The sequence below is a fragment of the Erinaceus europaeus genome, chromosome 3, assembly GCF_950295315.1.
Source record: "Erinaceus europaeus chromosome 3, mEriEur2.1, whole genome shotgun sequence".
NCBI classification, from domain to species: Eukaryota; Metazoa; Chordata; class Mammalia; order Eulipotyphla; family Erinaceidae; genus Erinaceus; species Erinaceus europaeus.
The window spans coordinates 76,800,591-76,813,608 of NC_080164.1; the positions used below are offsets into that span (position 1 = coordinate 76,800,591).

General features: G+C 43.1%; 1 protein-coding gene across 1 annotated transcript in view; it reads right to left on the bottom strand.

The window, feature by feature from the left end:
* Positions 1–13,018, bottom strand: part of EVA1A (eva-1 homolog A, regulator of programmed cell death) — a 74,024-nt gene that overhangs the window by 34,992 nt on the left and 26,014 nt on the right. The gene's annotated exons all lie outside the window — the stretch shown is intronic.

Sequence of the window (13,018 nt, forward strand, 5' to 3'; positions counted from 1 at the left end):
TTCATTTTCTAGCTGAGTAACATTCCATAGCATAGATATGCCATAACTTCCTTATCCACTCACCTGTTGTTGGAACTTCAGCTGTATCCAAATCTTGGCAACTGTAAATTATAGTGCAATGAACATAGGTACACATATAGATTTTCAGATATGTGCTTTTGGAATCTGGGAATGAGTAGACTCCAGGCTCATTCAATTTTTACTGTTTTGAGAACTCTACATACTGTCTTCACAGGGGGTGGGCAAAAACAAAAACAAGCAAATAAAACAACAGCAAGAAAGCATATTTAAAAAAAACTAGTATAGTCAAAGGCCCTTTGGAATATACCTAAAATAGGCCTCCAAAAAAGACCCCCAACTCTTCATCTGAACTATTCCAGCCTTTAGGTTCATGATTAGTCAAGAATTTGTCTGGCTTTGTATGCTAACTCTCTTTTCAGCCACTAGGTTCCAGATCCTAACATGATGCCAACTACTTCTCTTTTCAGCCACCATGTTCCAGATGCTAACATGATACCAACCGGACTTCCCTGGGCAGACAACCACACCAATGTGACCTGGAGCCCCGCTTCCCCAGAGCCCTGTCCCATCAGGGAAAGAGAGAGACATGGTATGGATTGACCTGTCAATGCCCATGCTCAGCAGGGAAGCAATTACAGAAGCCAGACCTTCCACCTTCTGAACCCCATAATGACCCTGGGTCCATACTCCCAGAGGGATAAAGAATAGGAAAGCTATCAGGGGAGGGGATGGGATATGGAGTTCTGGTGGTGGGAATTGTGTGGAGTTGTACCCCTCCTACCCTATGGTTTTTTTCAGTGTTTCCTTTTTATAAATAAAAATTAAAAAGAAGAAAGAAAGATAGAAAAAAGAAAGAAAGAAAGAAAGAAAGAAAGAAAGAAAGAAAGAAAGAAAGGGCATATAAATATTTCCTGTTCTTTGCACCCTGGTTGGCAACTGTTATTTCTGACTTTTTGATCAAGGCCATTCCTACATGGCTGGAGAGGCATTTCAATTTTGTTTGATAATTTGCATTTCCCTGATAATATATTATGACACACTACTTTTTAAAGTATCTGTTTACCATTGGGATGTCTTTGGTAAGCCAGGATCCTTGCATGGGTCCTTTTGCTTTTTACCCATCTGTATTTAACCTGGTATACCACTGCTTAACCTCCCCACAAGCCTAATCTCTATATCTCTCTTTCTTCCTCTCTCTTGCTATCTCCCTCTCTCTTCCTCTCATTCTTTCTCTTCCCTTGTCTCCCTGCCTCCATTTAACAAAAATACAATAGGTTTATATATAATGTTTCTGTAACTTGCAACCTTACTGAATTCATTAGTTATTATTAGGTTTTCGTGGGGTCTTTGGGGTTTTCTATGTATAGTGTCATGACATCAGCAAATCATGATGGCTTAATTACTCTTCCAGTTTGGATTCCCTTTATATCACCTGTTGATAAGCATTTGGGTTGTTTCCATATTTAGGTAATGTGCAATTATGAACATACATCCTCTGGATATATATTCTGACTGACTGTTCTGACTAGAAATTATAGCACTTGTTCTTCAATTTTTTTGGTGGGGATTCTCTTGAGTTCCTATGACTAATTTTTATCTTGAGCCTGTACTTCTGTGCTGAGAGTGTCTAATTTTTTTATTTTCCTTAAGATGATTATTCTAAATTCTTTCTCTGGTAAGTCTCCCTGTTCTTAATTCTAAGGGATGTCTGGTATGGATTCAGTTCTCTAAAGGAATTCCAAGTTATTAATTTTGCTTTTTGTTTACCAGAGCACTGATCAGCATTTGTTTATGGTGGTGCAGGGGATTGAACCTGGGACTTTGGAACTTCAGACATGAAAGTTTCTTTGCATAACTATTGTTATCTATTCCTGCAATTCCAAGTTATTTGTAGATGAGTTTCCTGACACTTTTCTCTCTATTGCAATAGGATATTTTTTTTGTAGCTTACAGCAGATGCCACTGCAGTGACAGTGATGGAATTCTCTTTGTTTATGAGGAGTGACAGAAGGAAGGAGAGTGATGGAGAAAGGAAAAATTGAAATGGCACCTGGAGTTGTCTGGGGATAATGGGGAGTGGCAGAATGCACAGTCCACAGGGAGGGTTTCACATGTCCTCTGGCTTCTCCAGATCCCTCATGCCATCAGTGCTGCTCTTCTAGCCTCACCACACATTCTCTAGAACAGTCTCAGTAGCAGACCTAAGCACTGCCTAAGTCTGCTCTTGCCCAAACAGTTCTCTTTGGGAGCCAAGGGGACTTAACCAGGTTGTCTCTACTGGATTCAGTTACATTTCCAGATGGCTTCCTTTTCTTCCTGTGAAGTGTGCTTTTATGGGCAGCTCAGTCCTGGACCCCTCAGGGAATTCCCTGTGAGTAAATGTAAAACCCTAAGGTCTCTCCTCTGTTCCCAGGCTGCACCACTGTGTGCTGCTAGCCCCACTCATGGCTGCTAAGCCCATGCACTGCCTACTCTCTCCCCCTCCAGCAGAACCATCCATGTCCACCTGCCCGAATCCAGAGAATGGCATGTCTTCTGGGCAAGCCTGTGCTCTGGAGAGCTGTTTATGTGCAGTTTATTGTCCATATGTAGTTGTTTCCAGGGAATACAGTTTACTAGCAATTACTCCACTATGGTGTTGCCTCCCGGATTCTTCTCCCCATTTCTAATGGGGTCATTTGATTTTTGTCCTTACATCTTGCAAGTCCTTTGCCTATGTTAGATATCAGTCCTTTGTCCCTTGTCATATGCGTGCTGTGCAAATATCTTCTCACGTTTGGTAGGATGCCTTTTTGTTTCAGTGATATTTTCATGGTGCAGAAGCTTTTTAGTTGGATATAATCATGTTTGGTTTTGTTTCCCTTGCCATTGAAGTTAAGTTTATAAATAAACTCCTGAAGTCAATATCATAGAGTGTTTTTACTTAAATTGTCTTTCAGTGTAGTTCATGATTTCAAGTCTAACCTCCAAATGTTAGATCCATGTTGAGTTCACTTTCATGCATGGTATGAAAGAGTTAGACTAGAACGGGGGAATCACATTCTTCAACTGCAAACCATAAACGGCTTTTCACAGCCATCTTTAGGCAAGTCTTCTCATGCTGTCAGATTGTCTGAGCAAGTAAGCTACCACCACCCTAGCTGCTGTGTGTCAGCTCAGGAGAATGCCAGGCAGGCTTAGGGTTATCCACTGAGTACATGCTCTCATGAAAATATCACATCACTGCACAGTAGTATGTGGCCACAGAACATGCTACACCACGGCAAATATTATTGGCAGCTTTCATACTCATTTTAATCTCCAATGACTTAGCAGACTTTTCAACTCCAAACAAGACCAACTCAGCAGTGGATCATCCCTTCTACAGCAAATGAATCAGATAAAAGACAACTGAACGGCCTGAACTCAAAGCTAAATGAAGTTTTTTGTTGTGTTCAAGCTTTTAAGTGACTACTAAAAAGAAACAGGCACTGACCTTCTGAAAGTCCTTTTAATGACCTAATTAATACCTCATAATAACGCAATGTAATTTGAGAAACTGCTTTTTTTTTTTTTAGCAAAGATATAGAACCCTTGAAAAATCTGGTCATCTATTTCTTTCAATCACATTTTTATAGTAAAGGAATGCAAACCATTGTTATATAGAGTGAGTGAGTCAAGATTAAAGCCAAGTCTTATATTTCTCATTTAAGTTCCTGGATAATTTTAATCAGAGTAATTTGAATATGTGCGGTATCCTGTTTAAAAGCATCATTACTTCCAATACTTGGCTTCCACCACTTTCTCAAGACTGTTGAGGTGATATGAAACCCAAGTTTTTGCTCAGGCAAAAACTAGTAAAGTCATGGGCCCTCTGGAATATACCTAAAACAGGCCTACTAGCTTTTTCCAAAATGGAGACAACAATCTTCCATCTGCAATATTCATGCCTTTAGGTTCATGATTAGTCAACAATTTTTTCTTCATTATACCTTAACTCTTTTTCAGCCACCAGGTTCCAAATGATACCATGATGCCAACCCAACTGCCTTGGGCAGAGGACCCTACCATGTGTCTTGGAGCCCTGCCTCCCCAGATCCCTGTCCCAGTAGGGAAAGAGAGAGGCTGGGAGTATGGATCGACCTGTCAACGTTCATGTTCAGCAGAGAAGCAGTTACAGAAAGAAGCCAGACCTTCCACCCTCTGCACCCCATAATGATCCTGGGTCCATACTCTCAGAGTGATAAAGAATAAGGAAGCTATCAAGGGAGGGGATTGGCTATGGAGCTCTGGGGGAGGGCAATGTGTGGAAATGTACCCCTCTTATCCTTTGGTGTTGTCAATGTTTCCATTTTATAAATAAAATAATACTACTAATAATAATAACAATCAAGGACATGTTAACAGAGAGGATGTTAAGAGGGTGTCATTGATACCCCCAGACCTCAAGTTCAGATTTAACATTTATCAAGATAGGTCACATTATTTTCATTAAGCATATGATATAAATTTATATTCTAAAGACAATAACATAGATACCAAAATACTAATTCCATCTGTTTTACTCAGATATTCCATATACAATTTCACTGGAAGGAATTTATATATTTATGCATGCATTCAATTCTGGGGCCCTACCCATGCATGATTTCACTGCTCCCAGGCTGACTTTTTTTTATTTCAGATAGTAAGAAAGAAATAGAGCAAGAAGAAGTGACACCATAATACCAGAGCTCCCCCTGTTGTGATGGCACCCAGGCCATTTGCATGGCAAGACACACACCATACTAGGCCATCTATCTTCTGGTACCACTGAAAGACTTTTAAAACTTATTTTTAACTATTGTGTCTTCTAATACAGAGAAGAAAATTAATCCGTTAAGCAGGAAGTGGTTAGAGAAACATGTTTTTTGTTAGAAAGGCAGAAACTAGATGTGAAGTTAGTGAGCTTCAAGCACAGCCCCAAGCATAGACTTGGGCTAAAAAAAAAAAAAATGCTTATCAGATTAGTCAGTGTTGCAGAAATGGTGTGTCCACTTCTGCTAGAACTAAGAGTGGGAGGAACTTTGGAGCTGGAGAAACAGGACAGTCCACAGAGGAAGTTTTGTCGTCAACCAATAAGCAGGCCTTTCGTTGTGGGAAGCAGAGCAGAGTGAAGAAAGGATAGTCACTGGGTGGACACAGGTGGCTGTTGATGCCCGGGCCAGCAGGGCTGAGGAGTCAGCATGATGGAAAGAATGGCAGGTGTGCGAGGCCTCTGGACTTATGGGAGAAAGGCATGTATGGTAACCAGACAAATGCTTTGGTGGGGAGGAGCCACAGGAAAATCTCAGTCTGGAGAAGAGAAGCAAAGTCCAGACAAGAATCATTCGTTCATTCAAGCAATCATTTCTTTACACACCTACCAATATAGGCATTGCATCGCAGCGGTGTTCCCAGTGTCTGTTATCTGTGGGCAACCAGGGTCCATAAATATTAATGTAATGCAATCAATGAGTTATTTGGGCCCCTGTGAAGAGCAATCTGGAAAACTCTCATAAGGCTAGAAATGGACCTACCCTATGATTCTGCAATTCCTCTTCTGGGGATATATCCTAAGGAACCAAACACACCCATCCAAGACCTGTCTATACTATGTTCATGGCAGCCAATTTGTAATAGCCCAAACCTGGAAGCAACCCAGGTGTCCAACAACAAATGAGTGGCTGAGTAAGTTGTGGTCTATATACACAATGGAATACTACTCAGCTATTTAAAAATGGTGGAAAGGCTGACCAAGGCCATGAGAAAACTGTGTTTCCTAGTGCTTCTGAGTGAGCATGGCCCTGCTGACCTTTGCTGGTTGCCAACATTGAGATGAGACACGGCTGCTGTGCTAAATCACCCAGAGTGTGGTCATTGTCAAGACAGCCCTGGTGAGCTAATAAAGGCCAGAGGCCAAGATGAGTCAGTAACTGTGGCAGACACAGACCTTAACTCCCTAACACACAACCCACCCTCCTTCTTGCTAAGAAGTCCCGTGTGTGTGTGTGTGTGTGTGTGTGTGTGTGTGTGTGTGTGTGTGTGTGGTCTTTGCCCAATGAGTGGGTCTTGTGATTATGGCATGTCAATCATGGAGGTTCTCTTGCCAAGTGACCCAACCATAGTCAGTTGGTCTCACTAAAAGAACTACTATATCTATGATACAGTTCACTTGTTTTTGGATGTTTCTCTGTCTATGAAACCCCATTTTACTATAATTTGTACAGAGACAGCCTCTGGCTGAACCTGGATAAACACTAAGTTCATGATCTAGCTACTCCACCACTTTTTGGTAAATGGAAACTCAATTGATTTCTTGATACTTGTCAAATTTGTTTGTTTGTTTGTTTTTTACATGCTCACCTTGACCTCCAAGGTTGAAGCCTACATGTTTCAAATATCTGATGCTTATATCTTGGTTTGACAAGCATTTATTTTTTATTGCCTTTATTTTTGTTTAGAAACAGCCAAGAATCAAGAGAAGAAGGGGAGATAGTGAGGGAGAGAGACAGAGAGATACCTGTAGCCCTGCTTCACCACTCATGCAATTTCCCCCCTGCAGGTATGGACCAGGGGGCTTGAACCCAGCTCCTCACACACTATCATGTGTCCAATTAACTAGGTGCACCACTACCTGGCCCCCAAAAGTATAATTTCTGACCTGACAGTTTTTGCAGCTAAAAACCTAAGTCCAGTCTTGCTATGTGAGAGGCAAATTGAGAGCAATTAGCAGGAATAGAGAAGAGGGAGTGGAGTAAACTGTGCTGGCTCCCAGCTAGAGGGGAAAAGACTACTTTTGCAGATTAGCACAGGCTGTTTCCAGGGCCAAGTTCAATTCCAGCTACACCATTCACCAATCTACCCCAGTTGGGCTAATGATCTTTTGCATTTCTACACTTTAGCTTACACATGAGGAATAGCCTACTGTTCTAAAGTATCCTTAATAATGATACTTAATAATGAGATCCTCTGTGTGAGGCACCAGACACAGTGTCTTGTGACAAGCAGGTGACCTTCTGGGATGTGCGCCTGGTTGGACATTACATGCCCGGAGCAGCCATGATTTCTGTTTTTCTTCACTGGAGAAATCAGTCTATCGAGCAAGAAAGGCACAGCTAGATATGTTCTGATCAAATGGGCTTCATAGGACTATTACTTTTTCCCTACCATTAGTACTATTATTTTTATCTTGAAATAAGGTGAGAAAAGCATTTCATCCCATTGCTCCCCCCCCTCCTTCCTTATCCCCCTTGAGTTAAAGCAGTGGCACCTAGCTGGTCTCCCAGTCTTCATTCTCTCCCCATCCTCCAATCTCACCGACTCTAGAGTTACCACAATTATTCTAGAGTACTGGCTAGTAAACTGCAGCTGAAGGGTAAACTCAGCTGCCTGTTTCTGCATCTAGAAATTTTAATTTTATTTCTTAGAGCAGAGCACATCCATTCACTATGATACTATGGCTGTCTCACACTTCAATGGCTAAGCTGAGCAGCTGTGGTAGAGACTATGGGCTAACAAACCTTAAAATATTTAATAGCAGGGACCAGGCAGTGGCACACCTGGGTAAACACACATAGTACTGTGAACAAGGACCTAGGTCTGAGACCCCTGCTCCCTACTTGCAACGGGGACGTTTCACAAGTGGTGAAGCTGTGCTGCAGCCGTTTTTTTTCTGTTTCCCTCTCTCCCTCCTCCTGCCCTCTCAATTTCTCTCTGACCTATCAAATAAAATGGAATAAAACAAAACAAATGGGAAAATGTCTGCAAGGAGTGGTAGATTAATAGTACTGGCACCAAGCCCCAGCAATAACCCTGGTAGGTGTGTGTGTGTGTGTGTGTGTGTGTGTGTGTGTGTGTGTGAGTGTGTGTGTGTGAGTGTGTGTGTGTGTGTGTGTATTCTCCTTTAGAGAAAGTTTTAGGGGGTGGGCCATAGTGCAACCAGTAAAGCACACAAGATAACACATGTAAGAACCCAGGATGGAGCCCTTGGTACCCACCTGCAGTGGAGAAGCCTCACGAGCGGTGGAACAGGCTACGGGTGACTCTCACCGCCTCTCCCCTCCTCTGTTGCCCTATGACTCTCTGAATTTATCATTATAATAAAGAAAAAGTTTGCTGGGCCCTTAAAAACTTCTTCTAGAACACTCTCCCTGGCAGCTCAGCACTCCGTCTGGTGATTTGTATTTAAGTCACACCTGCGTTGTGTTATCTTGAACCTGCCCTGAACTGCAGACCGGACTCCATCTCATTAAAGGACAGTCACAGCAGGTTCCCTTCACCAACAACATCTCCCCTTTTCCACATAGAAAGCTCCCCTCTGTTCTCCCAAGACTCGTCTTTATAAAGCCTTTCAGGGTTGTCCCCTCAACCCTATCCAAGGATCTGGCCCTCCTTCCTTGGAAGTGGTGTCCCACATTAAATGACATATCTTACATGGCAAGTGTGGGTCTATTCTCTGCCTTTCTCACCAGGCCACCCTAATCTAATCTGTGCTCACTCTCATCCCCTCCTAGAACACCCTGTTCTTTCCCAGCACCACACTTAAGCAGTTTGTAACCATGAATTTCTTTGTGTATTTATTTATTTATTTTTACTACCACTAGGGTGATTGCTGGGGCTCAGTGCCAGCACTATGAATCCACAGCTTCTGATGCCCCCCTTTGTATTCTTCCTAATTTCTATTAGGACTGAGAGAAATTGAGAAGGGAAGGAGGTGATAGGGAGAGAGAAAGACAGACACCTGCAGCCATGCTTCCACCCTCGTGAAGTAGCCCTCCTGCAAGAAGGGAGTAAGGGCTCAAACCTGGGTCCTTACACTTGCTTGGTACTATGTGTACTTAACTGGGTGCACCATTGCCTAATCCCCTGTATTTCTTTCTTTTAAATCTTTATTTATTTATTGGATAGAGACAGTTAGAAATCAAGAGGAAAGGGGGAGATAGAAAGGGAGAGAGACAGAGATACCTGTAGCCCTGCTTCACCACTTGCAAAGCTTTCTCCCTGCAGTTGGGGACTGGGGGTTCAAACCTAGGTCCTTGCACACCGGAACATGTGCGTTCAACCAGCTGTGTCACCACCTGGCCCTTTTATTAATTTATTTAATACCTGTCCCCTCACATCCATGAATTCCAAGAAGAAGGCAGGACCTAAGGCTCTTGGTTTGCCACCACACTACCATTATCTGGCCTGCACCCATCCACATACTAGCTGCTCATTTTGGGGTTTGTTTGTTTGTTTGTTTGTTGAATAATTAGATGGCTGGATGAATGAAAAAACAGGACTTTACTAGTAAACCAAGCACAAATGAGAGAACTGAAGCTATCATATCCTTTTCTAAGCATGCTAAGTAAGCACTGTCTTTCTAGTCTTTCTGGAAAGCCCACGGTCTAGGTTGACATACATTCCTCTGGTAACATGGCTGTGAACAGCCTATTTGGAGCACCTGTGCAGTCTATTCATTCATTCTGGAATCTGTGTGGAACACTGGCATAGCCTTTCCCTGTTAGGGCAAGTCCAGACTCTATGCAATAAATGTAACACATGAACATGCGGGTGGGGGGGTATTAACCCATCTCTAAGACTACAGGAGAATTGTATTATTGGGTGTGGGACAGGGGCACAGAACTTTGGTGGTGGGCATAGTGTGAAACTATACCTCTATTATCTTATAATTGTGTAAGTCACTACAAAATCACCAATTTTTTAAAAAGGGTGTATCACCAAGTCTGTGTCTGCATGCACCATACAATGTCGTGGCCACAACCAGTGAAGGGCATATTCCACGTAGCAGCTGTGGTGAGGCAGGCAAGACACCTGGAATTTCTTCCCTCCAGCCCTAAGGAGCAATTCCTGGCCGTCACCACAAGTCAAAGTCACTCTACACCAGGTCCACATGCAGGTCTGACAGAGATGGGCAACAGCAGAGCCAGGCATCAGCCTTCCTTGCCTCATAAAGTATTCTTTTTTCTCCTTTTTTTCTTTCTTCGGGGATTAATGGTTTACAGTCGACAGTAAAATATAGTCATTTGTACATATTTAACATTTCTCATTTTTCTTTTTTTTTTACTTTTTTAACATTTTTTTAAATTTTATTAGTGATTTAATATTGATTTACAAAATTACATGTCAACAGGGGTATAAATCCACTTCATTCCCACCACCACGGTTCTGAATCTTTAGTGTCTCCACTGCAAGCCACCACAGTTCTCCTAAGGTTGTAGCCATGGGCCAGCCATCATCTCTACATCTATCTGTCCATATTTATACATAACTGCCCCCTTTTTCTTCCTGATTCAATCCTCTCTTCCCCTCCAAGCCACTCATGACAACGTTATTACCTCCATATGTCCCTCTCCTTTTCCTTCTCTCTCTCTGGGTGCTGATGGAGCTGGAGCTCAGAGTCCTCTGACCTTCATCCTATCACTTCTCCCCTACTGGGAGTATGAATCAAAGTTGTTTTAGGGACGAAGAAGGTAGAAGTTCTGGCTTCTGTGATTGCTTCTCCACTGGACATGGGCATTAGCAGGTCGATCCATACCCCCAATCTCATGCAATACTCTTCAGAGCAGAAGGCACCTCTGATCTTGAGAAATGACTCTTGAAAGATATACTGTTCCCTTTAGCTTCAGATCAAGCAAGTAATTCAGCTGAGTCACTGCTCAGAGTGGAAGAAGAAAACCTCCCCAGGCTATTTCCCATGTTGCCTTTCTGATTCTGGACAGTGACCCCAGAGATGTCACCCATTCACAAAGGCCCTCTGTGGAGACGTGCGCATTTCACGAACAGGTCTCCACAAAGAGCAAAGGTGGCATCTTAACCCAAGCTATCCAGAGTGTGTGGAGAAGTACTCTGGGACTGTGTGGGAAAGGAAAGTGTAGGTAGCGCTACTTCCCCCCAGTACACATAGTACATTAGTGACACATTCATGAAATTGGCAGCCAAATCCTAATTCTAACCCTGAGCCTCAGAGATGTTGGTGCCATGAACCAAAGCAAAGCTGCATTTCTTGTTTAAGAAGAATGTTTAACCCTCTGTGATCTGTGCTTCTCCTTTGAACAATAAAAGGATCCTGTGTGTGAAAACAAAGAGACTGTCTTTGGCTCCAGGTAAATACATCTTCTCAAAGTTTGTTGGCCCTGGTTCCTGTGTCCAGCAATACTCTCATAGGAAATGTCAGACTTTTCCATCATAACAAACTCAAATGGCAGCAGCCAAATCCTCTCAGGTCACTCTAAGCAGAGAGCTGTTGCCCCAACACATTCTTATCATGTGTCCTCTCTCCATGTACTGTTGAGTTCCAAGCCACTCTCACACCGCAGATTGGCATCCATCTCCAACCACCTCTCAGCCTGATCTGAGAATTGGGTGCCTCTCGTCTTAGTCAGTGTCCTCTCCTCTGTTCCCCCTTTTTCTCCAGACTTTGTGCAGCTCATGATCATGGCAAGCCTGGTGTTGAGAGGACAGGCAATTTCTCCTGCTTACCATGGAACCCCATCACATTCTGATTTCTCAGAAGCTATCTCAAAGACAACTTCTTTGGATAATGTACCAGATGTGACCCTCAGATGGTCTGAAATTTACAACATGCGATGATTCACCACTGTACACTGTACACTGTACAGAAAATTTCCTCTTTTCCGTGTAAGAAAGTGAAAAACCTTTGGTGGTGGTGGTGGGAGGTTGATAGCATAATGGTTATGCAAAAAACGCTCCAAAGTCCCAGGTTCTATCCCTCGCACCACCATCAACCAGAGCTAAGCACTGCTCTGATAAAAAAAATTTAAAAAAAAATTTTAAGTGAAAACGTGTAATACCTATCAGGCATCTTTTTTAATGATTTTCACCCATCAGAAGGAAGTTGTACAGGCCGAGAGAAAGATTTCAGCTCTGTGTGGAAAGGGATAATGAAGATAGAGATACTTCTACCTGCAGCATGCCATAACTTCACTACCCCTTGCTCAAAGTTTGCACAGGAGTCCTCTTTGAAACCTCTCTCCTCCTAAATGTCAAATCCATAAAACCATGAGCTCACTGCTATGTCTCCCAACTGGCCCTGAGACGCTTCAGCTTCAACTTGTCTGAAACTGAGGACACCATCTTCTCTTCACAATACTGCTCCCTCTGCCCCCTCTTCCTTCTCCTCTTTTCCCTCCCCCTCTTTTCTCCTCCTTATGACTGGCCCCACTCACTACCCTTCCTTTGGTAATCCAGGTCCAAACCCCAGAGCTATCCTAGACTCCCATCCTTCTCTCACTGCCCCGACCAGTCAGTCACAAATCACGTTGCCTTTATTATTACCAAAGCACATCTTGACTCTGTGCCCAATTCTCTACCCTCACTGCCTGTGTTTTACATAAAGCTTCATTATTTTTACCTGAATGGCACTAACCAATAGAACTAATAACATTCCTGCTCTTAATGAACCAGCCACTGCAGCAGACATATAATCTAATCCTCGCCACTGGCCTTGCCATTTACGAAGGAGGAATCAGAGTTCATTTTCACAGGAAAATACGGAGGCTCAGAGACATTTAGCCAGCAGGGCATGCTACACACAGACAGGTGGGGCAGGGATGCAGACTGTGATCTGACTCCAGTCCCCAAGCCTTGCCACTCTAGAAACTGCAGTGTTGTCCTAACTGTTCTTCTTGCCACCTGTCTGCTCCTCTCCAACAGTCACAGAAAAGGTCTGCAGTGCCTTCACAAAATTCTTTTCTGTGTGACATCCTTCAGGAGTGTTTCCTCCCCACCCCCACTCAATACCTTTAGATCAAAATTCTTTAGTAAGGTCCTTCCTGAGAAAGTTGTTTTGCCCCTTTATGGATCTGCCTGCCACCATCTTTCCTTTCCTGATGCTCACACAGCCACCTGCACCCCTCACTAACTCCTCAGCCTCGGGTGTCTCACCTCCTGTCAGCCTCCATCATGGCCATCTAAATGATGTCTTCCTCAGAGCTCTTTACTGTCTATGCTGACTTTCTGTGTCCCTCTCTTGGTG